The sequence below is a fragment of the Myotis myotis genome, unplaced genomic scaffold (assembly GCF_014108235.1).
Source record: "Myotis myotis isolate mMyoMyo1 unplaced genomic scaffold, mMyoMyo1.p scaffold_m19_p_68, whole genome shotgun sequence".
Lineage (NCBI taxonomy): Eukaryota > Metazoa > Chordata > Mammalia > Chiroptera > Vespertilionidae > Myotis > Myotis myotis.
This window is the reverse complement of record NW_023416377.1, coordinates 34423-61401: the sequence shown is the minus strand read 5'-3', so window position 1 is coordinate 61401 and position 26979 is coordinate 34423. Positions and strand designations below refer to the sequence as shown.

General features: G+C 43.0%; 1 pseudogene; it reads right to left on the bottom strand.

Annotated features, from left to right (window-relative positions):
* Nucleotides 1-2235: 2235 nt before the first annotated feature.
* Nucleotides 2236-26715, bottom strand: LOC118659682 (annotated as a pseudogene).
* Between the last annotated feature and the right edge of the window lie 264 nt (nt 26716-26979).

Sequence of the window (26979 nt, the reverse complement as noted above, 5' to 3'; positions counted from 1 at the left end):
TAAACACTGGAAATTGCTGCCTTGCACAACAACTTCAAAAATACAACTAAAAGACAAATAGACATCATCCAGAACCACAGGAATGCTGGCTGAGTGGAAATTCTACAACTAGAAGAAAAGAGAAAAGCACACTGAGACTCAGAGGAGGTGCGGAAATAAAGTGCAGACATACGGAGGCGCAGGTGGAAAGGGCTAGCAACTGAGGACACTCAGGTTGTCTTTTTCAATCGAGAGGGAGTCTCAAGCTCCGACTGCTCTGAACTCCAGTTCGGGAGAGACTTGGGGACCCAGACTCATATGGGGAGAAACTGGACTTTCTGGCATCGGTTGGAACTCGAGGGCGGCTTTCTCTCAGAGGTGCTTGCAGCGATTTCTGGGACACTGAGACTCAGGGCCACTTAGGGTAGGACTGAGGAGCAGCCATAGCTGTTTGCTCCACCTTGTTGATTCCCTGAGACCCCACCCCACCCAAGCTGTGCCAGAGGCTTTTGCATATGAAAGGCTTGGCTCTTTGCAATCTAAAATTAGCTAACAAACTGCAGCTGGGCCAGACAGACCCAGAACTTCCAGAAGAAGGCCCAAGGCCCCACAGAAGCTTGCATTGCTTCACAGCTGGGCCTCATCTGGGCACTTCCAAACCCCAAACAAAAAACAGGAATCTGCAGATCTCTCCATAGCTCATGCTGGGTAGCCTCATACAGAGGTTAAATTAGCACCTCCTTAGAGATCCAAGTGCCAGTGTACCCAGTGGTCAGAGTGGGACCATCCAGATTACAACTTCTCAGATCCATAAGGGACACACTCAGGGGACAGACTCAGTGAGCACCAAAGCCCCACTGAAGCAAGTCTTGCCCCAGAAGGGTGTCTCCAGCACAGAAGTTCTCCCACTGTAGACACAACTGATTCTCACAGCCAATTGGCCTGGAGGTCAATTCCTCCCAGTGATACCTACAACAATCAAGGCTTAACTACAACAAGACTGTGCACAAAGACCACAAAAGGGTGCACCAAGAGTGTCCACCTCAGGTAATTGGGGAGGCTGAGCCACTAGGTCCTATAGGACACCTAGCACACAAAGCCACTCTATCAACACAGGGTAGCATAAAAAATGCGGAGACAAAGAAACAGGTCACAAATGACAGAAATGGAGGAAAGCAAACTACTGGATATAGAGTTCAAAACCATACTTATAAGGTTTTTCAAAAAATTTCTAGAAACAGCGGATAAATTTATTGAGACCCTCAAGAAATCTAGTGAAAAAGGACCAACTAGAAATTAAGCATACACTGACTGAAATAAAGAATATTATAAAGAGTTCCAACAGCAGACCAAAGGATCACAAGAATCAAGTCAAAGATTTGAAATATGAAGAAGCAAAAAACACCCAACTGGAAAAACAAAAAGAAAAAAGAATCCAAAAATATGAAGATAGTGTAAGGAGCCTCTGGGACAACTTCAAACGTACAAACATCCGAATTATGGGGATGCCAGAAAAAGAGAGAGAGAAAGATATTGAAAACCTATTGAAGAAATAATGACAGAAAACTTCCCCTACCTGGTGAAAGAAATAGACTTACAAGTCCAGGAAGCACAGAGAACCCCAAACAAAAGGAATCCAAAGAGGACCACACCAAGACACATCATAATTAAAATGCCAAGAGCAAAAGACAAAGAATCTTAAAAGCAGCAAGAGAAAGAAAGTCAGTTACCTACAAGGGAATACCCATACGACTGTCAGCTGATTTCTCAACAGAAACTATGCAGGCCAGAAAGGAGTGGCAAGAAATATTCAAAGTGATGAATAGCAAGAACCTACAACCAAGATTACTTTACCCAGCAAAGCTATCATTCAGAATTGAAGGTCAGATAAAGAGCTTCACAGATAAGAAAAAGCTAAAGGAGTTCATCACCACTAAACCAGTATTATATGAAATGCTGAAAGGTATCCTTTAAGAAGAGGAAGAAGAAGAAAAAGGTAAAGATACAAATTATGAACAACAAATACGCATTTATCAACAAGTGAATCTAAAAATCAAGTGAATAAATAATCTGATGAACAGAATAAACTGGTGAATATAATAGAATCAGGGGCATAGAAAGGGAGTGGACTGACTATTCTCTGGGGGGGAAAGGGGTATGAGGGGCGCGGGAATAGACTGGACAAAAATTGTACACCATGGATGAGGAAAGTGGGGGGGGGGGGGTAAGGGCAGAGGATCGGGTGGGAACTGGGTGGAGGGGAGCTATGGGGGAAAAAAAGAGGAACTGTAATAATCTGAACAATAAAGATTTAATTTAAAAAAATGAGTGCTTACCATGGGCTATAAGTTTTAAGCACTTTATAGGAATTATATAAGAGTACTAGGGGCCCAGTGCATGAATTCGTGCATGGGTGGGGCCCTTTGGGGTGGTCTCTGGGGATCAGACCTCCTGCCTGCTGCTCCTGCTCATCCCGGCCCCACTGCACCTCCCACGAGCTTGTCCCCAGTCAGTCCCGATTGGGAGAGGCTCACAAGGCAGCAGAGGTGCTCATCAGCCATGGGCACTGCGTCTGGCGCCCCATGCTGATCTGAGGGGCGTGAGGGGCCCGGGATGCAATTGGCCCTCTGGGCGGATGGTGGGGCGCTGTTGCTGGCCTGGGATCTGGATCCGTCCCACTGACGTTTGCGCAGGTTGTCAGGATTCACTTGGCTGCCACTTTTATATCTTTTCTTCCTTGCAGAGCATCTAGGGAGGGGAAGCGATGGCTGAGCCCAAGGCCAACTTACAGGAGGCCTGCAGTGCTGTCGGAATCCTGCTAAAAAGCAAGTAGAGCAAGTGTAAGCAAAGTTTTACAAAAGAATTTTAATGTAAATACATAAAAGAGTGCTTTCTACAGAACCACATCAACTTTTAAAGCTCTTGCACACACAGTGTGTTCTATCTTGTCCTCTGTAGTCAAGTGTATTTTTTTCCCAGGTCTTTTCTTGTGAATCCATTTTCTTTTTTTTTTTTTGGTAAATTATAAGCCCTTTTGTTCTCTAAACGGGCTTGTTTCTAGAACATTAAAGAAAATAGATTGGTTAACAACAACTTGCTATTTAAAAATGCAAAGCCAATATGTACAATATGATAGTATATTGGAAATGAATGGTCATTCGTGACTTGTAAAGTTACTTGGTTAGTAAGTAAGGGGTAAATTTCCATTTGTGGTCAAACATGATGAATATACATATTTAACACATAAATGCAATTTACTTCACTACCCATATTCAGGGAACTAGTCCAGTTTCAGATCAGAAAAGGCCTCTTAATCCATAGCTGTCCTGGGAAGCTGAGGGAATTTCTAAATCATCTTCAGTTGGAGGATGTCTGAGTGACTTACCATAGTCATGCAGGCCGACCATAGGTAAACATGACATAGTACATGAAATGTGACTTCCCTTTGTGAATCTCAGGACTAATATTGATCCAGAATGAATATGATTGCACAGAGCAAGAACCCCAGATCTCCTCAGAGGGTTCCCTAGCATATTCAGCAAGAGACTGGATCAGTACATGCATGTGAAAAACTATCCAAGGCCACAGAAAGGCCTATCCTAAAGGATTAGAGAATAGCGCTCCTCACCACCTATCATGTGTATCCTCAACAGCCACTTTGGAAACATGTTATTCATGGTGCATTCAGTAGAGTATTAACATGGATCTTGCCTTAGTAGTGGGGAACAACTAGCCCCAGATTAAACATGGTTCTGGCTCCATCTAACAAATTTTTAAAAGCAAGACCTATAACAATAAAACTGTTTCTAAATAAATTATCTACATCCAAGGAAAAAGCTAAAAATATTTATAAGCCTCCCAAAATTAAAATTCATGATATCTGGCATCTAATCAAAAACTACTAAGCATATAAAGTAGCAGGGAAATATAACCCATAAAATGATTAAATCAATAAAAATTGACTCAGAAATGACATGAAGTTTAGAATTTAAAAAAGAACATTAACATAGATAACATAATTGCATCCCACATATTCACAAGGCAAAGATGATACAGGAAATATATAGAAATAAACAAAATAAATATTTTAAATATGTGAGACAGTAATAGAATGGATACATTAACAGCATAGTAGACAATTCAAAAGGAGGGGGAGCACCGCTCAGCCAGAAGCCAGGTTCATGGCTGGCAAGTGCAGCAGTGGTGGTGGGAGCATCTCCCGCCTCCGTGGCAGCACTAAGGATGTCTGACTGATGGTTTAGGCCTGCTCCCCATGGGGAGCGAGCCTAAGCCATCAGTCAGACATCCCCCAAGGACTCCCTGACTGTGAAAGGGTACAGGCTGGGCTGAGGGACCCCCCCACCCGAGTGCATGAATTTTGTGCACTGAGCTTCTAGTTAGACAATAAATGGGTTACCTAAGAGACAAAGGAAGAAATAAAAAAAAAAATCCTGGAAACAAATGTAAATGAACACACAACAACCCCAAATCTCTGAGACACAGCAAAAGCAGTCCTGAGAGGGAATTTGATAGCATCACAGGCCTACCTCAAAAACAACAACAACAAAAATTAATAATAAACTATTTAACCCTACAACTTAAAGAATTAGAAAGAGAACAAGAAAATCCCAGAGTAAGCAAAAGAAAAGAAATAATAAAAACAAGAAAAAAACTAAAAGGCATCCAAATTGGAAGGAGGAAATATAACTATCATTATTTGCAGATGACATGATATTATATGTAGAAAACCCTATTCAATCAATAAAACTACTAGATTTAGTAAATGAATTTGGCAACATAACAGGATACAAAATTAATACCCAGAAATTGATGGCATTTTTATACATATATAATGAATTCTCAGAAAGAGATACTACAAAAACAATCTCATTTATCATCGCAACAAAAAAATTAAGATACCTAGGAATAAACTTAACAAAGGAAGGAAAAAGACCTATACTCGGAAAACTACAGAATGTTGAAAAAAGAGATATAGGAAAATATACACAAGTGGAAGAATATAACATGTTCATGAATTGATAGAATCAATATCACTGAAATGTCCATACGACCCAAAGCAATCTATAAATTCAATGCAATCACTACTAAAATACCAATGGCATATTTCACATATCTAAAACTAGAGGTCCAGTACACAAAATTCATGCACTGGGGAGTGGGGTCCCTCAGCCCAGCCTGTCCCCTCTCATAGTCTGGGAGCCCTCAGTGGATGTCCTACTGATGGCTGGGCCCACTCCCCATGGGGAGCAGGCCTAAGCCACAGTCTGGCAGCAGACGCTTAGAGCAGGCGCTGTGTGTGTGTGTGTGTGTGTGTGTGTGTGTGTGTGTTTGTGTGTGTTTGTGTCCGCTGGGGGCCTGCCCCCAGATGCACCATGGAGGCTCAGAGCAGGTGCCCCGTGTGTGTATGTGTGTGTGTGTGTGTGTGTGTCCACTGAGGCCTGCCACCAGCCGTGTCAGAGGTTCAGAGCAGGCACCTGTGTGTGTGTGTGTGTGTGTGTGTGTGTGTGTGTGTGCTGGGGCCTGCCCCCAGCCACACTATGGAAGCTTGGAGCAGGCACCCCGTGTGTGTGTGTCCACTGGGGGCCTGCCCCCAGCCACACCACAGAGGCTTGGAGCAGGCGCCCCTCTGTGTTGATCTCTCAGGCTCCTGGCCGTGCCTGCATGTTGTTCTTTCCCTGGAGTGGTGGCCAGGGCCAGTGGGAAGCTTGGCTTCCTCCATCATGGGGGGCAACCCAAGCCTCCAGCTCCATAGTCGCTTGGCTTCTCCCCTGTGGCCACAGTGAGGCTTGGCTTCTCCCCTCCTATCCTGTGGCCTCAGTGGAGAAGCCAAGCCTCTTCAGTATTCAGTCTTCACTCTGGGCCAGAGCCTTCAGTCTTTGGTCCATGCCTGCATATGCAAATTAACCACCATCTTTGTTGGGTTAATTTGCATACTCATCTGATTGGCTGGTGGGCATAGCAGAGTGACACCAATTTGCATGTTTCTCTTTTATTGGTGTAGATAAGCACTTCAAAAACTTATATGAACCCAAAGAAGACCCCAAATAACCACAGCAATCTTGAAAAAGAAGAAAAAGTTGGAGAAATCACAATACCGAATATCAAGTTATACTATAAAATCACTACTCAAAACAGCCTGTTACTGACACAAGAACAGGCTTACAGATCAATGGAACAGAACAAAGAACCCAGAAATCTACTTAAGCCATTAAGTGCAATTAATATTTGACAAAGGAAGCAAGAGCATATAATGGAGTAAAGATAGTGTCTTTAATAAATGGTGTTGGGAAAATTGGACAGATACATGCAAAAAATGAAACTAGACCACCAACTTATACCATACACAGGAATAAACTCAAAAGAGATAAAAGACTTAAATGCAAGTCTTGAAACTATAAAAACCTTAGAAGAAATCATAGCTAGCAAAATTTCAGCCATTTCTCTTAACAATATGTTTATGGATATATCTCATCGGGCAAAGGGAACTAAGGAGAAAATAAATAAATGAGATGACATCAAAATAAAAGCTTCTGCACAGCAAAAGAAACCATCAATAAAATGAAAAAGAGAGCCTACTGCATGGCAGAATATACTATTTTCCAATGACACACCTGGTAAGGGGGTTAATTTCCAAAATGTATAAGGAACTCATACAACTTAACAAAAGATAGACAAACAATCCAATTAAAAAATGAACAAAGGACCTAAATAGACACTTCACCAAAGGGGATATACAAAAAGCCAAGAGACATATGAAAAAATGTTCAAAGTCACTAATCATCTGAGAGATGCAAATTAAAATGACAATGAGTTATCACCCCATGCCTGTCAGAATGTCCATCATCAACAAATCAACAAATGACAAGTTCTGGAGAGGATGTGGAGAAAAGGGAACCCTTCTTCACTGCTGATGGGAATGCAGACTGGTGCAGCCACTGTGGAAAACAGTAAGGATTTTCATCAGAAAGTTAAAAATGGAACTGCCATTTGACCCAGTGATCCCACTTCTAGGAGCATATCCTAAGAAACCAGAAACATTAATCATAAAGAATATATGCACCCTTATATACATAGCAGTGCAATTTACAATAGCTAAAATTTGGAAACAGCCCAAATGCTCATCCGCAGATGAGTGGATAAAAGTGTTATGGTACATTTACACCATGGAATACTATGCAGCTATACAAAAGAACTCTTACTTTTTGAGACAGCATGGATGGACCTGGAGAGTATTATGCTAAGTGAAATAAGCCAGTCAGAGAAAGATAAGTATCACATGATTTCACTCATATGAACAGAAAGTGATGAGCAAAATAGATACAGAGACATAAAAGCATGGAACAAATTTATGGATTTCAGAAGGAAGGTGGAGGTAGGGGGAGGAGTGATTAATGGGGTACTTGTATGCATATATGCATGGCCCATGGACAAAGGCAATAGTCTGGTGAAGGCCTGGGAGGGGCAATTGTGAAGTTCAGGGTGTCAATGGGGAAAAAAATGAAACAAAGGGGACATCTGTAATACTTTTAACAATAAAGGTTAATAAAAATAAAAAAGTGTTGTATACTGCAAACTCATAACATTGATAAGAAAAGTTAAGGATATCTAAATAAATGAAGAGACATATTTGGTTCATGAGCTGGAAAACTCACCATTATCAAGAGATCAATTGATCCAAACTGATCTATTGAGTCAACACAATTCCAACAAAATCTCAGTAAGATTTCCTGGTAGAAATTAACAAGCTGATTCTAAAATTTATGTGGATATGTTAAAGGGCTTAGAGTAGCCAAAACACCTTTAAAAGTGAAGAACAAATTTGAAAGGCTAGTTCTTCTTTTTTAAAGAATTATTTAAAATATAATAATCAAGACAGTAGTAATTTGACAAATAAGTGAAAGAGCAAAAAATAGTTCAGAAGTAAACTGGTACAACTTATTTTGTACAAAGACAAAAATCTTCTAAAGATTTTTGTAACTCTAAGCCTATAATTTGGAATAAAAAAATACACATTATAATGTCAGATCTAAAAGATATAAAAATGTTGATTAATTGAAATGTTCTTGTAGTAAAACATGATGTAAAAAAGATGATTTAGAATAACTCCATTGGAAATATCAGTACTTGAAATAGCTCTGCCATTAATACACCTTAAGCAGCCTATGGTGTTTCATGCCTCCCATCAGTGGTCATGTCTAATAGGCACTCCCAGTGCCAGAGTTTATCCATTGTACTGGTTGCCACTAACATTGGGAAGGACTCATGGAAGTGAAATTGGCATCAAGTAAAAATGAAGGGGAAACCTGGGGCATTCTGTTGCTCTCTGAAAACAAAGATATTTTCAGAGATGTCTGGAAATGAAAAAGAAAAGAAAAGGTGAATTTGGAGAGAGAGAATTCCCAGTAAAAACAAATGATGAAAAACTGAATATTAGAAAATAATAATTACAATAAATTGGAATGAGCTGAGCTTTCCATCTGAGCAGTGAGTTCCTGATAATACTAAAAGGTACATGTGACAAAAGTATAATTAAAAGATTATTATACACATTTGAATTTCCAATATTAAAAAGTTGTGATATAGCAGAATATATCAATGTAACCAAATTATGTAAATCTTACACTTAGTCTAGATTTGTAAAAGATAAGTTACCTAAGATGATTATTTACAATTTTAGACGAACATTTACTGGTATTGATACGGCATGTTTTCAATGTTATTTTAAAAAGCAGTCTACATGTCCTAACTAGGTTGGCTCAGTGGATAGAATGTCTGCCTGTGCACTAAAGGGTCCCATGTTCAATTGTGGCCAAAGGCATGTACCTTGGTTACAGGCTTGTTTCCTGTGCAGGAGGCAGCCAATCTATACTAATAATAGACAAATATGTAAATTGACCATCCTTTTGTGATACCCACAGCCAATCAGGAGTGAGTATGCAAATTAACCCAACAAAGATGGTGGGTCTGTGGGCAGTGTGCACATGTGCAGGCACCAAGCGGCTAGGGCAGGGTGGGATTTGGATGTTGTTCCAGCCCCCGGCTGCTCTGGGCCTACGCATGCAGGCACCGAGTGTCCAGGGTCTCGGGGACACCACTGGAGTGTCCAGTCCTGTCAGCCCGGCCTGGGGGTGGCTGAAGTTCCCAGTCCTTTACATTTCTGCAGCTCCTGGACCAGAAGCAAAAACCAAGAGCGCAGGGAGCATGCCGTGACCCTTTAATACAGTTTCTCATGTTGTGGCGACCCCCAATTTCATTGTTACAAATTGAACATAATTAAAGCATAGTGATTAATCACAAAAACAATATATAATTGTATATGTGTTTTCTGATGGTCTTAGGTGACCCCTGTGAAAGGGTCGTTCAACCTCCTAAGGGGTCGTGACCCACAGGTTGAGGACCGCTGCACTAGAGCTAAGTGAGCCTGGAGCAAGTCACTGTTGCGGTTGGGGGATGGAGGGAAAGCAAAGGTGAGAGACATAAGTAAAGTCATAGTGTTGAGGAAAAATTAAAAGGAAGATATCCTGCAACTTCTAGGAAATCTCCACCAATGGGAGCAAAGAAAAAAAAAAGACCTCTACTATTCTGTGAGCACAAAACCAAACTGGGTTGGGGTCTCAGACAATTTGCTCATATGATTGCAAAGACAGACAGAAACTCCCAGATTGAAGAGGGCTCCCCTGAGGGCTCCCGGATTGAAGAGGGTGCAAATCAGGCTGAGGGACCCAACCCCCGTGCATGAATTTCATGCATCAGACCCCTACTAAAGAATGAAAAAAGAGAATTTAAAAAAAAGTAAAACAACCTACAAAACAGTCCATGAGGTATAATAACATGAATTTATTTATTGGAATACATAAACATTCATCGAAATATTATGTGTGTGTATGTGTGTCTGTGTGTGTGTACTAGTAAGTTAATAGGGTGGTGCTGGGATTACAAATGATTTTTCTTTCCCTTTAAACAGATTTAGGCTCTAAATCATAAAATATTATATATATTATTTAAACTTAAAAGCACTTACTCTAAGCTGGTGAGTAAAAATTGAGAACTTTTTCCAATAAATTCTAAGAATAAAATCAGTTATATTATCTATATATATAAAATCCTAAGCGACCTTTATGGTGGAATGACCGGAACAACTGGTTGCTATGACATTCACTGAGCAGGCAGACAGGCAAGTGGTTAGGAGTGAGCAGGCAGGCAGGCGAGTGGTTAAGAGTGAGCAGGCAGGCAAGTGGTTAGGAGTGAGTGGTTCTGGATTGCGAGAGGGATGTCTGACTGCCGGATGTCCAACTGCAGGGATTGAGCCTAAGCCAGCAGTCAGTCATCCCCCGAGGGGTCCCAGATTGTGAGAGGGTACGGGCCGGGCTGAAGGACCGTCCCCACACCGGTGCACAAATTTCATGCACCGGGCCTCTAGTTTTTTCTATAAGAATTACAAGTATAGTTTATGATGTGAGATAAAGTCAAAAGTAGTTATATCAAAGAATAGAGCAGCACTTTTTATATTAGTCAGGATATAAATACGGCCAAAATATAGTAAACATTTCCATAACTTTCAGGCTTGAATAATGCATATCATTTGGGGTAACTAATCCATCTTGTATATTGTACTTTCAAAAATTCAAACTAGCAAAGCTTCACATCTAACAGCCCAGATTAGAGGTGAAAGTTAACTCTACCTGCTTGTGACTCTTTCCTTTGCTTCTGTGCAGTTGTTCCTCTATACCAGCTTCTCTATTAACATCTTCTACAGTCTCTTTCAGAAGCAACATCTCTTTTGTCTTCCATTCCTGGAGAACACAGTGTTACTGGGATTAGTGTTTACAGTAACCCCTTGTATTTTGTCCACCACCAACAAGCAAATTAGTACAAGCTAAAGAACCTAACAGAAATCAGGTCAATTGTAGGGAAAGTCAAACATTGGCTTTCCTTCCTACACTCCTACTAGGAATGAAGGCATGGTTATTTATGGCATGGTTATTTTTCACTAAAGCTAAAATTAAAGAAGTAGCCCCCTCACACTGAGGGCAGTCAGGGAGTTAAATGGTGTCTAGTCACTTCCACAATCATCTCTTTAAGAGCAGATATTGGCTCATATAACTAGATTGTGGTGTCAGCTTTATTATTTTAGGTAACAGCTTGTATATCATAGCTCTGAAGAAAGATTAACATGGGTAAATTATTTAGATCTGAAATGACTTCCAAGAAGTATGAAAAATAGTATGTATCATATATGTATATATCTGTATGTGTGTGTATATATACATATAAATAATGTTTTTTAAATTTACAGAAATAAAACTATCCTTTGATATGCCTTTTTATATTTAGTGTTTAGTAAAATTCCTATACTTTCTAAACAACTAATTATGTTAAAATTATTTATGAATAAAACACTGCACACAATATTCCTCTTTATATTTTAAATATATCTCTCACTTCTTCAAATTTTCTAAGAAGGTTAAGTTTTCTTCTTGTTTGTTCCCGCTGTCATTTTTCTTCTCTTTCCATCCAGAGGAGGCGCTGCTCTTCTGCTGTGCACTCATGGTGGTCTAATTTCCTACTCATCATATCCAAATATCTAAATAAAGAGCAAATGCAATTGAAGGTGAATTGCATCTTGCCATTTTAGTGTCATCAGCTGCTTTGAAATGCCCAGACCACCTCCTTGCTCAATTTTTACTTCTTGAACTACAGGAATTTTACAGTTTTTCTCTCAGGTCTTTTCAAGGATTTGTAAGCCAGCTCTCACCATGCTTGGTCATACGGATATCCTATGGTGTCAGTATCTGTTCTTATGGCTAAGACTATTGTAAAATGTGGAGCAAGATCTTTCAAAACATTTTGCACAGCTCCAACCAGTTTGTCTCAGTGGATAGAGCATTGGCCTGAGGACTGAAGGGTCATGAATTTGATTACAGTCAAGGGCTCATACCTTGATTGCAGGTTCAGTCCCTGGTTCTGGTTGGGGTGAGTGGGGGACGCAACCAATCAATGTCTCTCTCACATTGATCTTTCTCTCTCTGTCTCTCCCGCTTCCTTCTACTCTCTGAAAATCAATGGAGAAAATATCCCTGGTTGAGGATTAACAAAACAAACAAACAAACAAACAAAAAAACTGTTTTGCACAGTAATTATTCATAACTCAGTGGGTTTAGGGATATGAAGTTGCAAAGAAGGCTGGAATAAGTGAAAACTGATTTCAAATCTAGACAACCACCAGATTTGAATTTCTGGGCCTCATCCCATTCTTTGTTATGGGGCGGGGCCACAACATTAGTAACAAAGAAACAGAATTTCTGGAGGATGAGGCCCAGAAATCAGGATTTTAAAAAGATTCCCAGGTGATTCTAATGTGCAGCCAAGGTTGGGAACCACTGCTTTACAACTACAGGACGAAATTTGGATCTGATTCGCCCTTTAGTTATCAGTTTGGATTACTTCTTGGACTCCCAGAAACACTGTCGTCTCTGGTGGAAGTTGCTCTTCCTTCCTTTGGCATCCAAGTTCCCAATTTCTGTACCTCTTGGTCTCCCTTCCTCTCTATACTGGGGGCAGGAGTGGAGTTAAGAGTACCCAGTATGTTAAATAATTCCTAACTCCAAATCTTTCTAGTACTTTCCTAACTTATTTGAGTCTACAATCTATACATAAAATATGAAGTCACTTCCATCTTACCTGGGCCTTATTAATGGCGTCTGGTCCTTAAAAGATTGAATGTTCTCCCATAAACACCAATTTTGGAACTGTACACCACTAGAAAGTCTAAGTAGTTGATAGTTGTCTTGAAATTTATTTATTTGTTTTGCAAGCATTTCCTATTTTTTTAAAAAGTGTATATCATATATTGCACATATATGTATGTGAATGTATGCATATGTATATATAATGTTTTAAAAACTTACAGAAATAAAATCATCCTTTGATATGCCTTTTTTATTTACTGTTTAGTAAACTTCCTGTATTTTCTAAATAACTAAGTCTGTTTAACTTTATTTAAATCTATTTTGAATCCATTACAGGCCTGTTTAACTGAACCAAATTAAAATTTCTGTCTGAAAATGAAAACTAAATATCTCACCATATATTTCCATCCATTCTGAAAAAATGAAATGAAAACATAGAAGAAGGGTAGGACAAGCTCTAGACACAGAGGGAGAAATTGTGGAAAATATAGAACACTTAAAGGTAAAGGTAACTTATTCTCATTTCTATACCACTCTCTCAACCATCTATACTAACAATAGATGAATGTGCAACCTGTCCAGGACTCCGTTACAGTGACCAAACAGCAGGCTAGCAGGCTGCATGGGGCGACCAGGCCAGCAGGGGAGTTAGTGAAGGACAACCAAACGACTAGACAGCAGGCTGCATGGGGCGACCAGGCCAGCAGAGGGGGCAGTAAGGGGCTACCAGGTCATGGGGGGCAGTTAGGGGCTACTAGGCCATGGGGGGCAGTTAGGGGTGACCAGACCAGGAGAGGGTGGCAGTTGGGGTGACATTGCCAAGATGGGGGGCAGTAGGGGCCAACCTGGCCAGCAGGGGGACAGTTGGGGGCAACCAGGCCAGCAGGGGGGGGCAGTTTGGGGCGACCAGGCTGGTGAGGAGGCAGTTGGGGCAACCAGGCCAGCAGGGGGAGCAGTTAGGGGTGATAAGGCTGCAGGCAGTGGCAATTAGGGGTGATCAAGCCGGCAGGCAGGTGAGCAGTTAGTAACCAGTGGTCCTGGATTGTGAGAGGGATGTCCCAGATTGGAGAGGGTGCAGGCTGGGCTGAGGCCCCCCCTGCATGAATTTTGTGCACTGGGCCTCTAGTAGAACATAAATGTGAAAAGTACACATACACAGATCTTTCTTGAACCTAAAACCCAAATTCACTCATGGACATATCATGTGCATGACACACACACACTAATTTTGAGTCAAAAATTGAATGGAGCCTGGCCAGTGTGGCTCAGTTGCTTGGGCATTGTCCCATGCACTGAGAGGTTGCTAGTTGGATTCCAGTCAAAGCATTTCGAATCAGGGCACATGCCTGGGTTCCCGGCTCAATCACAAGAGGGGACACACAGGAGACAGCCAATCCATGGTGAGATCTCACATCAATGATTCTCTCTTCTCTCTCCTTCTCAAAATCAATAAAACTATTCATTTTTAAAAAATAAAAAATTAAAATTTGAACAGAAGTCACTATTTATACCCACTCTCTCTACACCCAATCATTCGACTTTACCTTTGTAAGATAACTAGAGGCCCAGTGCACAAAATTCATGCACGGTATGGTCCCTAGGCCTGGCCTGTGATCAGGGCCATCTTCCCTGGCTGCTGGCAGCCGGACCTGCCCCCCGCCGCCACCCACCGAAGTTTCCCTGTTCCCCATCCAGCAATTGGAGCCTGCGGGGGTGGGGGGTGGAATTATGGGGAAGGGACCCAGAGTTTGGCTGGCAGGGACTACCGGCAGTTCCTGCATTGAGCATCTGTTCCCTGGTGGTCAGTATGCATCATAGTGACCGGTTGTTCAGCCACCTGGTTGATTTGCATATTATGCTTTTATATATATACTAGAGGACTGGTGCACACAAATTTATGCACTAGGGGGAAAGGGAGGGGGTCCCTCAGCCCAGCCTGTGCCCTCTCGCAGTCTGGGACCCCTCAGGGGATGACCACCTGCTGGCTTAGGCCCGCTCCCCGGGAGATTGGGCCTAAGATGGCAATCAGACATCCCTCTGGCAGCCCGGCAGCCCTTGGGGGATGTCCACTTGCCAGCGGGGAGCAGGCCTAAAGTGCAGTCGGACATCCTTAGCACTGCTGAAGAGGCAGGAGAGGCTCCCACCACCACCGCTGTACTGGCAGCCATCAGCCTGGCTTGTGGCTGAGCAGAGCGCCTCCCATGTGCGAGCACCCTGACCACCAGGGGGAAGCTTCTGCATTGAGCATCTGCCCCCTGGTGGTCAGTGTGTGTCATAGTGACCAGTCATTCTCAGTCTTTCTGCTGTTAGGGTCAGTTTGCATATTACCCTTTTACTATATAGGATAGAGGCCTGGTGCACGGGTGGGGGCCGGCTGGTTTGCCCTGAAGGGTGTCCTGGATCAGGGTAGGGGTCCCGCTTGGGTGTCTGGCCAGCCTGAGTGAGGGGCTGATGGCTGTTTTCAGGCTGGTGGGTGACTGAAGCTATCAACCTCTCCTTGACTGAAGCTCCCAATCACTCCTTTTTTTCTTTTTTCTTTTTTATTCTGGGATTTATTTACCTTCTATGGCTGTCACTGGAACTGAGCTCCGGCTTTAGCTCTGAGGCTCGGCTCCAGCTCTGAGAGTTCGGATGCTGAAAGCAGGTATCTGGGTTTGTTTGGCTTCTATAATTGAAAAACTGTTGCAGCTCCAGCTCCCAGGCCAGCTGGCTGAAAGCAGGTACCTGGGGTTTGTTTAGCTTCTATACTTGCAACATTGTTTCTTAGAGTGCAGCTCAGAGGCTGGCAGCGGCAGGTGGGGAACCTTGGCTTCCTCCTTCACTGGAGCAAGCAAGCACCCTGTTCGCTTCAGCTGCCTGGCTGCTGGCCGCCATCTTGGTTGGCAGTTAATTTGCATATCACCCTGATTAGCCAATGGGAAGCATGTTGGAGGTACAGTTAATTACCATGTTTGTCTATTATTATATAGGACTAGAGGCCTGGTGCACAAAAATTTGTGCACTCAGGGGGAAGGGGGGGTCCCTCAGCCCGGCCTGTGCCCTCTCGCAGTCTGGGACCCCTCGGGAGATAACGACCTGCTGGCTTAGGCCTGCTCCCAGGGGGCAGAGGGCAGGCCCAATCCCTAGGTGCAGCCCCTGGTCGGGCTCAGAGCAGGGCTGATTGGGGAGTTGGGGCACCACCCCTGTCATGCACAGAGCAGGGTGGATCGGGAGGTTGCGATGCCACCCTCAGTCATGCTCAGGGTAGGGCTGATTGGGGGGTTGGGGCACTGCCCCCTGTCACACTCAAGGCAGGATGGATGGCCAGGTTGCGGTGCCACCCCTTGTCACGCACAGAGCAGGGCCAATCAGGGGGTTGGGGCGCTGCCCCCTGTCACTCACAGAGCAGGGCCCATCAGGGGGTTTGGGGCTCCATACCCTGTCACTCACAGATCAGGGTCAATCAGGGGCTTGGGGATCTCCCCCCTGTCACTCACAGAGCAGGGCGGATCAGGGGGTTGGGGCACTGCCACTGTCACACTCAAGGCAGGGCCGATGGGTAGGTTATGGCTCTACCCTGTCACACACAGAGCAGGGCCCGTGTGTGGGGGAGGGTTGGGGCGCCGCACCCTGTCACACACAGAGCGGCAGGGTGATCAGGGGGTTGGGGAGCTCCCTCCTATCAGGCACAGAGCAGGGCTGATCAGGGGGTTGGGGCGCCTTCCCCTGTCATGAACAGAGCAGGGCGGATAGGGAGGTTGTGGCCCTCCCCCTGTCACACACAGAGCTGCAGGGTGATCAGGGGGTTTGGGCTCTGCCCCCTGTCACACTTATCCTGGTGCCGGGAGGCCTTGAGGCTCCGCTGATCCCGGTGCTGGGAGGCATATTACCCTTTTACTATATAGGATAGAGGTCTGGTGCACGGGTGGGGGCTGGCTGGTTTGCCCTGAAGGGTGTCCTGGATCAGGGTGGGGGTCCCCACTGGGGTGCCTGGCCAGCCTGGATGAGGGGATGATGGCTGTTTGCAGCTGGTCACACACCCTTCAGGGTGGGGGTCCCCACTGGGGTGCCTGGCCAGTCTGGGTGAGGGGCTGAGGGCTGTTTTCAGGCTGGCGGGTGACTGAAGCTCCCAAAGGCTCCTTTTTTTCTTTCTTTTTTTATTCTGAGCCAGCTTTAGCTCTGAGGCTCTAGCTCTTAGGCCTCCGCTGCTGACAGCAGGTTTCTGGCCTTTGTTTACCTTCTGTATTTGAAACAATGTTGCGATCCTGCTGGCTGAAGTCCGGTGACTAAAGCAGGTTTCTGGGGTTTTGTTTAGCTTCTATATTTGTAACATAGTTGCTTAGAGTTGCAGCTCAGAGGCCGGCAAGGCAGGCGGGGAACATTGGAGTCCTCCGTCACGGAAGCAAGCAAGCCTAATGTTCACTTTAAGCTGCCTGGCTGCCAGTGCCATCTTGGCTGGCAGTTAATTTGCATATAGCCCTGATTAGCCAATGGGAAGGGTAGCGGTCGTACCCTAATTACCATGTTTCTCTTTTATTAGATAGGATAGTTTTTTTACTGGATGATCACAGCTGCACGTGTATGGGTACAAACACACAGTGTGCATCTTCTTGCGTCACCCGTAGGACATTATAACTATTCCCACGGTTTCTCTCCTGTTACTCAAGCTGTTTTTGGTTACAGCTTCAGGATCTTGCTGCCACAATAGACTTTTTATTGGCTCCAACTCAGACAGAAGAAACACATTGGAGGAGCAATTTAGCTACCAAATTACACAAACTACCACTGACATTAATAGAATGATCTGTCCCTTTCATGGCTAATAAAGTCACCTAAAATTATTCTTTATTCCTGCTCTAAATTTACATTTGGAAAAAATACTTTTCATACAAGTAAATCTTTCTTCCAAACCTTTTGTAAGAAAACAAATTTAAGTATTTAACATACTTGTTCTTTTAAGTAGTGCCTTTCAAAGTCTAATTTCAGACTTGTAAGATATTGCCTGTACTTGTTAAATTCCTTCAAGTTACATACAACCTAAAAAAAACAAAACAATAACAAAAAATATAAATGTAAACATTTAAAAATCATAGCAAACACTTTATGGAGGAAAAATAGTAATAATATAAAATTTGATACCATTTTGGTAATAAGAGTAATAATTGCTAACCATTTTGTAAGTAGTATATCTCTACAATCGTTAAACAATAGGACATTTCTATACAAGTCTCATTACTTTTTAAAAATACTATTTATGAATTCAGTACACACAATTGGAGTTATTAGAATAAAGTACCAATCTATACATATAAAGAGGCAGGGGCCATCACATCTGAAACAACTGAATGGACGACCGAACAGGCTGAGTGGGGCGACCAGGCCAGCAGGGGGGTTAGTGAGGGGCGACCAAATGACTAAACAGCAGGCTGTGTGGGGAAACCAGGCCAGCAGGGGGAGCAGTTGGGGGCAGCCAGGTTGGTGGGGGGAGGGAGGGGGGCTATTGGGGACAACCAAGCTGGCACGGGAGGGCAGTTAGGGGCAATCAGGTTAGCAGGCAGAGGTGGTTATGGGTGATCAGGCTGGCAGGAGGGCCCCTTAGGGGTGATCAGGCAGGCAGGTAGGTGAGCAGTTAGGAGCCAGTGGTCCTGAATTGTGAGAGGGATGTCCGACTGCCAGTGGCATTCAGACATCCCCCGTGGGGTCCTAGATTGGAGAGGGTGCAGGCTGGGCTGAGGGGACCCCAACCCCCTGTGCACGAATTTTGTGCACCGGGCTTCTAGTGTAATAATAATGTTCAACACAAATTAGAATATAAGATTATTCTTATTCTATCAAGATTGTATCAGGCTAATATTGCTGTGTTCCTATTTTGTCATTAGTTTTTAAAAATTTCATAAGACATAATCCTTGACAAGCATACAAAATTACTGGAGACAGAGAAAGAGAACTATGATATAGTAGGAAAATTATTTTTACATCCTCAAATTACTTGGTAATCACCTTTTGAAATTATAAACAAAAACGGTGGAAGACGTAGTATCATTTAGAAACACAATTGTTATCTGATTTCCCTTGACCCAAAAATAATAAGTAATTTATAGAATTTCTAATTAAGTATCTCTCATGACCAAGTTAAAGGTGAACCCCACCCCCATCCCAGTGAGGTATAGAAGCCAACTTATATCAAGTCTTGGAAGTCTTCAATGATTAAAAGGAAGTAATCTTCGACCCACTTCATTATTGCGGGTGATGTAGCCTCCTTTCTTTAATCTCCTCTGGATATCTTCACGTGAATGGTATGCTCTTAAATGTGGATCATGAAGACTATTATATTGGTTGTCCAAAAGTCGACAATAAGGATCAGTCAGGTTAAAACCATCAGAAGGTTGAAAAAGCTGCAAACACAGATTTAAAAAGATGAAAAATGTAATTTTTGAAAATAACTAGAATGTTCATTCAAAATAAAGCATGCAAGAAGAATCCGACATGGGGGAAACGAGCAACAGAAAGATTTGGATTGGTGATGCTAATTGCTTATTCCTACAGCCACCGCACACACCCCCCCCCCCCGCCACCCCCCCCCCCCCCCCCCCGCTGCAACACACACACACACCTGACCTGAATTATTCTAAAAACCCACCCTCACTCAATTCCTCCACTGATCTCCATCAATCTCTGCCCCTGAGCCAGAGAGAAAGGAAGGTAAAAAATGAAAGAGACTAGGATAAAATGTGTTTTAATGGACAAAGCTAATGCTAAGTTCTCCATTTCCTCCCTCACTCTTAAAGGTCAAGGCACTGCATTCAAACTATAAAGAGATAATATTAATTATGACTGTTATATTACAATAATCTAAAAATAAAGTGGAAAATATTTTTCCAAGATGCATGGAAACAAGTTTGTCTAAAAGATAGAAATTGCCAAAACTGGTTTGGCTCAGTGGATACAGTGTCGGCCTGCGGACTGAAGGGTCCCAGGTTCGATTCCGGTCAAGGGCATGTACCTGGGTTTCGGGCACATCCCCAGTAGGAGTTGTGCAGGAGGCAGCTGACCAATGTTTCTCTCTCAACTTAAAAATTAGCCTGCAATATTTGGTCAAACATTTAATTAACTCACCCCTAATTCCTAGGCAGGGCCAGATCAAATAATATTTAGGCCTCATAGGGCCCACAGGCCAGATGTTCCCCACTCCTGTTTTAGAGGAAACAGCTGTTACTTAATCTCATTTGTAAATTGAAACATTACCAAAGTGGGAGGTTTTTTTTTTGTTTTTGTTTTTTTGGTGTGAGTGCTTAGTCTACTTTCAATAACAGTATGGTGTTAATGCCTTAAGGGAGAACCTATGAAAGGGAAAAAGTGGAGGACAGAAGTAGGTGTGGACTTTGTCCTAATGTCTTTACATTATTTTTTTTAAATCTTTATTGTTCAGATTATTACAGATGTTCCTCTTTTTCCCTCCCATAGCTCCCCTCCACCCAGTTCCCATCCCACACCAGGTCTCTCCCCACCACCCACTGACCTCATCCACAGGTGTAAGTTCTTTGTCCAATCTCTTCTCACACCCCACCACAACCCCTTCCCCCCAAGAATTGTCAGACTGCTCCCATTCATGCCCATGATTCTATTACATTCACCACTCTGTTCTATTCATCAGGTTTTTTATTCATTTGATTTTTAGATTCACTTGTTGATAGATATGTATTTGTTGTCACTTCATTGTTCATAATTTTTCTCTTTACCTTTTTCTTCTTCTTCCTCTTCTTAGAGAATACCCGTCAGCATTTCATATAATACTGGTTTGGTGGTGATGAACTCCTTTAACTTTTTCTTATCTGTGAAGCTCTTTATCTGGCCTTCAATTCTGAATGATAGCATTGCTGGGTAGAGTATTCTTGGTTGTAGGTTCTTGCTATTTATTACTTTGTATATTTCTTGCCACTCCCTTCTGGTCTGCATAGTTTCTGTTGAGAAATCAGCTGACAATCGTATGGGTATTCCCTTGTAGGTAAATGTTTTCTTTTTCTTACTGCTTTTAAGATTCACTCTTTGTCTTTTGCCCTTGGCATTTTAATTTATGTGTATTGGTGTGGTCCTCTTTGGATTCCTCTTGTTTGGAGTTCTCTGTGCTTCCTGGACTTGTAAGTCAATTTCTTTCACCAGGTAGGGGAAGTTTTCTGTCATTATTTCTTCAAATAGGTTTTCAATATCTTGCTCTCTCTCTTCTTCTGGCACCCCCATAATTTTGATGTTGGTACATTTGAAGTTGTCCCAGAGGCTCCTTACACTATCTTCATATGTTTGGATTCTTGCTGGGGTCCAACCCCAGCAGGTCCAGGGGTCCCCAAAGGTGTGGATGGAGTCGGCGAAGAAGGAATGACACGGAGACAGTGTTCAGTTGATCAGCAGCCTAGCTAGGATCTCTAGCCAGGATCTCCAGCCAAGTTCTGGTCTGAATCTCCAGCCAGGTTCTGTGTCCATGTTCTCTTGCTAGGTTCTCCAGCCAGGTTCTGTCCAGGTTCTCCAGCCAGGTTCAGTCACCAGGTTCTAGTCAGGTCCTCTTGCCAATTTCTGTAGTCAGGTTCAGTCCAGGATCTTTTGCCATGTTCTCTCGCTAGGTTCTGTCTCTAGGTTCTGAGGCCAGTTTCTGTCCAGTATCTTTTGCCATGTTCTCTCCAGCGAAGTTCTTCTGTCTCTAGAGAACGTTCTGTGTAGGTTCTGTGCCTAGGTTCTGTCTCTCTTGGTTCTGTCTTCTGAGTTCTGTGTCTTGCTGTCTTATTACATCTGTATTTATACCAGTTGATTCAATCCTATCAATCTCTATTACAAAGGTTAGGGCGTTTCTTATCTCCATTCCAGGGAGTAAAGATTATGTAGCTTAAGCATGATTGTTCATAGTTAAAGTGATTAATTACCCGCCTGGCACTTAGTTAAGAGGTTTTATTCCCTCCCTAACTTCAGGGGAAAATCCCTACCTGGGGACACAACCTTTCTCAGAGACCTTGGTTAAAACACATAGTGCCAAGAAGGTGAGCAAACATATTAAGAACAGTATGCCATATATGCCAGGTCCCTTGAAACAGCAAGCATGGACCGGCTCCCGGCAGATTCTTTTTTCTTTTTGCTTTTCCGGTTGGGTGTTTTTTGCTCCTTCGTATCTCAAATCTTTGACTTGATTCCTGGGATCTTCTAGTCTGCCGTTGAATCTCTGCATATTATTCTTTATTTCAGTCAGTTTATGCTTAATTTCTGATTGGTTTTTTTGTATATCCTTGAGGGTCTCACTAAATTTCTCGGAGGTTTCTAGAAGATTCTTGAGTAACCTTATAACCATGGTTTTGAACTCTATATCCAGTATTTTGCTTTCATCCATTCCTTTTATTTGTGACTTGTTTCTTTGTCTCCACATTTTGGCTGCTTCTCTGTGTTTATTTCTATGTACTGGGTAGCTGCTAAGTGTCCTTGAGTTGATAGAGTTGCCTTGTGTGGTAATTGTCCTATAGGGCCCAGTTGCTCAGCCTCCCCAGTCACCTGAGGTGGACGCTCTTGGTACACCCTTTTGTGGACTGTTTGCACAGTCTTGTTGTAGTTAACCCTTGATTTCTGTTGGTATCACTGGGAGGAATTGACCTCCAGGCCAATTGGCTGTGGGGACCAGCTGCAACTACAGTGGGAGAGCTATTGTGAAGGAGATACCCTTATGGGGCAGGACTTACTTCAGTGGGGCTTGGGTGCTCACTGAGTCTTCCCCTTGAGTGTGTCTCTTATGGATGTGAAGAGTTGTAATCCGGTATGGTCTTACTCTGACCACTGGGTACACTGGCTCTTGGATCTCCAAGGAGGTGCAAGGTCTGGGGCCGCCCAGTAGGACCTGCAGAGACTTCTGCAGATTCCTCCTCTTTGTATGGGGTTTGGAAGTGCCAAGACAAGGCCCAACTGTGAAGCAAGGCAGGTTGCTGCTGCTGGGCCTCAGGCCTTCTTTTGGAAGCTCTGGGGCTCTCTGACCCAGCTGTAGTTTGACAGGTTTTAGGCAGAGAAAGGTGGGCCATTCATATGCAAAAGCCGATGCACACAGCTTGGGTGGGGTTGTAAATTGGGTGGGGTGAGGTCTCTGGGAATCACCATCAATGGCTGCCAATCAGCCCTGCACTGGAGAGGTCCCTGGGTCTCTGCATCCCACACCCCTGTGCAGGAACAATGATTGCTGCGAGCACCTCTAAAAGAAAGCTGCCCTCACATTCCTGTCTGTATGCCAGACAGTCCAGTTTCTCCCCATATGTGTCTGGGTCCCCCAGAGTCTTGCCTGGAACTGGAATTCAGAGCAAGTGGGAGCTTGTATCGCCCTCCTGATTAAAAGAGCAGCACATCCAGGTGCCAGCACTTACCGTGCCTCTGCACCTCTTACTAGTCTCAATGCGCTTTCTTTATCTCTCTAGTTGTGGAACTTCTACTCAGCCAGCTTTCCTGCAGTTCTGGGTGGTAGTTGTTCTGCCTTTTAGTTGTAATTTTGATGTGGTTGTGAGAGGCAGCAAGTATAGGTGTTTACCTATGCTACCATCTTGGTTCTATCTTCTCTTTACATTATTTTTGTTTTCATTTACCTGTTTCTTTTCAGGAAAACAGAAGTTTTAGTCTAAAGTAACATAGAAGTAGAAACTGGCCCAAGTGAAAGGCGACTGGAATGTGTGGGGATGTGGCAAACCTGAGAGCACCTGTCCTGTTTGCAGGCACTGATTCAATGTACAAGACTCCACAGTCCTAACCTGTCTGCAGGGACCTGTGTTGCTCTGTCTGGCAGAAGCCATGTCAGTCATGTTCTGATCACTAAGCAGCCTGGCTGGGTGGTGTCCTAAAAGAACTCCCTTAATGTAGGTGGGAGGATGCTTCATATGTGGGCAAAGGGGATTGGTGGGAACTGATAGGATGCTAGCTTTCTTTTCCATTTAAAGCTTCCTTGGAAAGTTTCTGTTCTCGGGCTTACCACCAGGCTTTATCCCTTCCAAGGGGCCTAAATCATAAAGTGCAATCATTCCTTAATTGCTAGTGCTTCCCTGAGAAGGAAGAGAAAGGAATTCTGTGGGGCAATGTCTAGAATTCAGTGAAGCCAGATATGAAGCATCCAACAGTCATGAGTCCAGGATTGGTCTGACTGTTTCTTTTAGAGGTTGACATTTAGCTGTTGACTTCTTTTAGATACTGACTTTCAGTTGTGATGTTTCTCAAGATCAAAACTGGGCTACTGACCTCTAAATGAAGCACACCTTTTAAACAAATCCATTCATGCCCTAGCCAGTTTTGGCTTACTGGATAGAGCTTTGGCCCACAAATTGAAGGGTCCCAGGTTCCATTCTGGTCATGAGCAAGTACCTTAGTTGCAGGCTAGATCCCTGGCCCTGGTCAGGGCATGTGTGAGAGGCAACCAATGTGTCTCTCTCACATCAATGTTTCTCTCTGTCTCTCCCACTCCCTTCCACTCTAAAAATCAATGGAAAAATATCCTTGGGTGAGGATTAACAACAACAAAATTCATTCATTGAAACCTGGATGACCCTTTTGTTGTCAATTACAATAATTGGTTTGCTTTCCTTTGGAAAAACACACACACTAAAAGTATAAATATAAAGCATTACTTTATTGAGGAGCTTTTAGGGGGAAAAAAGGAAAGCTCTCACAAACAGTCTTCAAGGAAATAGCTTGGTGCCTAATATAATTAAATGAAGACAATTTGGGGGAAATGAATGTAATAATAATAGTTTTTAAAAGAGTAGTTGACAAGCAATTTAATATGTAACAGAAAATGGTAATTTAGCAAACAATATTCTTGAGGAAGCAGGCAAAAGAAAGACAGGGCTAAATTCAGATACAAAAGAAGAGAAGCATGGGTGGCAAGCATGCTGTAGGAAAGCTAGTTTATGTGAATGTGACCCAGTTAAATTGTACAAGGTAGGCATGGTTTTAGTCAGCTTGATCTATCTTAGTAGAACAGATTTGATTTTAAAACCAAATATTTCCCAGAAGCAAAACTTACTTTAAAAAATAATGTTACTTGGCAAGTATCAAATACCAAGGCACTTTAGTCATTTCTGACATCACTGAGAGTAGAAGGAATTCTTCCTTGTAGAGTTTTTGGCGATATTAGCCAAAGAAACCACTCAAAGAGAATATACTGTCCTGGGCAGGGTGGTTCAGTGGTTGAGTGTCAATCTATGAACAAGAAGAACATGGTTCCATTCTTGGTCAGGTCACATGCCCAAGTTGTAGGCACGATCCTCAGTGTGGGGCATGCAGGAGGCAGCCCATCAATGATTCTCATCATTTGTACTTCTATCTCTCTTTCCCTCTCCCTTCCTGTCTGAAATCAATAAAAATATATGTTTTTTAAAAAGAATGTACTAAACCTGCTTCAATGTTAGTGATTAAGTAAAGGGCTGAGGAGGTTTGAGGGTGGGTGTAGCACTGAGGACTAAAAGCAAGAAAGGATTTGAGGGAAGTACACACTATAACCCAGTATGATTTAAGTTATAAAACTGTAATTATAGAATTGCAGTGTTGAATAAAATTAAACAAACCAAGTGTAATGCAAATTCCAAGGAAATATAAGCTCACTGGAGGCTATGAGACTTCAGAAAAAAACCTTGAAAAATGTTTGAAATTCATCGACTGAGGAGAAGGGTATGCCAGGTTTGGGGGAAGGTGAATAAAGGCATTAACATGGTATGTGTAAGTAGGTATAAAAGACCCCAACTGGAGGAAGCTGAGTTTCTGGGTGGGAGTAAAAACTGGATAGGCATGTTGGGAGACATCAAGGACTCTCTTTGGGGAGGTAGAGCCTTCTTCTATTTTTTTTAAAATATACTTTTGATTTCAAAGAGGAAAGGAGAGGGAGAGAGATAGAAACATCAATGATAAGAGAAAATAACTGATTAACTGCCTCCTGCACTACCCCTACTTGGGATCGAGCCCACAACCTGGGCATGAGCTTTTGACCGGAATCAAACCCGGGACCTTTCAGTCCGAAGGCTGATGCTCTATCCACTGAGCCAAACTAACTAGGGCAGAGCTTTTGTCTATTAAAGTGAAGTTAAAGTACCTAAACATGTTAACTCATTTCAATTCCATTTTATGCTAACTATTGTGTATGAAATAAAAACTTCTCTCCAAACAGAATCTAGAGAAGTTTCTATAATGACAGTTTTGTACAAGTTATTATTGGTTAAAATCATAAAATAATTAAATGCCAGCCAGCACTATTAATTTTCTACCCTTCAAGTAAATATATTTATTTCTAACAAAATAAAATTTCACCAAGTGTATATTGTGTTACAAAGAAAAATTAATATGCTTCCAAAACTTAAGAGAGAACCAGGAATAAAAACTTTCCATCCCATGATTCTGTGCAAGACATATTAGATGGAAGTGTTTGGAATGAATCCTAAACAATACCTTGGATTAGATGAGGGCTTGACTTTTGTTTTTGCTGTGAATGTTAATGCGAATTCTGTTAATGGACTTTGTATAATGTAGCACCTGAATTTCAAAGCAAGTAGAAATGGGAAAAGACAACCAATGTCAAGGCAAAAATTACCTTTTTATTTAACTTGGTCGTATAGTATAGATTATTGCTCCCAGGGATCACGGGCAGCTTGACCTCAAGAGGTAGATCCAGTAGTGCAGCAGCTCAACGCCAGGAAAGTGGGCTTTATGCACACCCTGTCAGGAGCAATAGATTTATTTTTCCTTTTAGGCCTTATTTCCTTAGTTCAGGCCTATCTACCCCTACTTTAACTAAAGGAAGCAGAGTCATACCGTCAGGGTTGAAGGGACCTGGCCTGCCAGATAGCCCTGAAGACCTCCTGAACCACAGTTACACCCATGGAACCTGTCTGGGGCTCTCCCTGTCCCACCCAATGGAATACAAGGACACCAGGCCTCCTGCCACTGACATCTCTGTACTGATGGCTGTCTTCCTGTCCTTGGGAAGGCTGCTGGTGGCCTTCTTGGTGGGAAAAATGCTGGCAGCTTTGGAATGGGTGCTAAGGTAACTCTCCATAGCAGGCCTGGGCCCCCACCCTCCTCATCCCTTGTCCAGACCACATCTGGAATGCCTAGTAACCCCTTGTTTCCAAGGTACCACTATTTTGGAGTTCCAGGTCAGAATGTGGGGACCCCAAAGGGCAGAGCTCCTCTCACTTGAGGCGTGAGCATCCAGAGCTGGGGAAATGCGTCCAGGAGGCCTAGTCAAAAAATAATTTCTCTCTGAAACCAACACAAAACTAAGTCAAACCAAACCCCAAATCACAACATATAATGCTTT